The sequence below is a fragment of the Mandrillus leucophaeus genome, unplaced genomic scaffold (assembly GCF_000951045.1).
Source record: "Mandrillus leucophaeus isolate KB7577 unplaced genomic scaffold, Mleu.le_1.0 Scaffold149, whole genome shotgun sequence".
Taxonomy (NCBI): Eukaryota; Metazoa; Chordata; class Mammalia; order Primates; family Cercopithecidae; genus Mandrillus; species Mandrillus leucophaeus.
The window spans coordinates 1,739,647-1,740,366 of NW_012101465.1; positions in this window are offsets into that span (position 1 = coordinate 1,739,647).

The window sequence follows — 720 nt, forward strand, 5'->3', positions numbered from 1 at the left end:
AGACTTTAAACCAACAAAGATCAAAAGAGACAAAGAAGGGCATTACATAATGGTAAAAGGATCAATGCAACAAGAAGAGCTAACTATCCTAAATAAACATGCACCCAATACAAGAGCACGCAGATTCATAACTCAAGTTCTCAGAGACCTACAAAGAGACTTAGACTCCCACACAATAATAGTGGAAGATTTAACACCCCACTGTCAATATTAGATACATTAATGAGACAGAAAATTAACAAGGATATTGAGGATGTCAACTCAGCGCTGGACCAAGCAGACCTAACAGACATCTACAGAACTCTCCCCCTGCAATCAACAGAATATACATTCTTCTCAGTGCCACATCACACTTATTCTAAAATTGACCACATCATTGGAAGTAAAACACTCCTCAGCAAATGCAAAAGAACAAAAATCATAACAGTCTCTCAGACCACAGTGCAATCAAATTAGATCTTAGGATTTAGAAATTTACTCAAAACCTCACAACTACATGGAAACTGAACAACCTGCTCCTGAAAGACTACTGTGTAAATAACGAAATGAAGGCAGAAATAAAAATATTCTTTGAAACCAATGAGAACAAAGACACAACATATCAGAATCTCCGGAAAACAGCTAAATCAGTGTTTAGAGGAAATACTATAGCACTAAATGCCCACAAGAGAAAGCAGGAAAGATCTAAAATCAACACCCTAACATCACAATTAAAAGAAC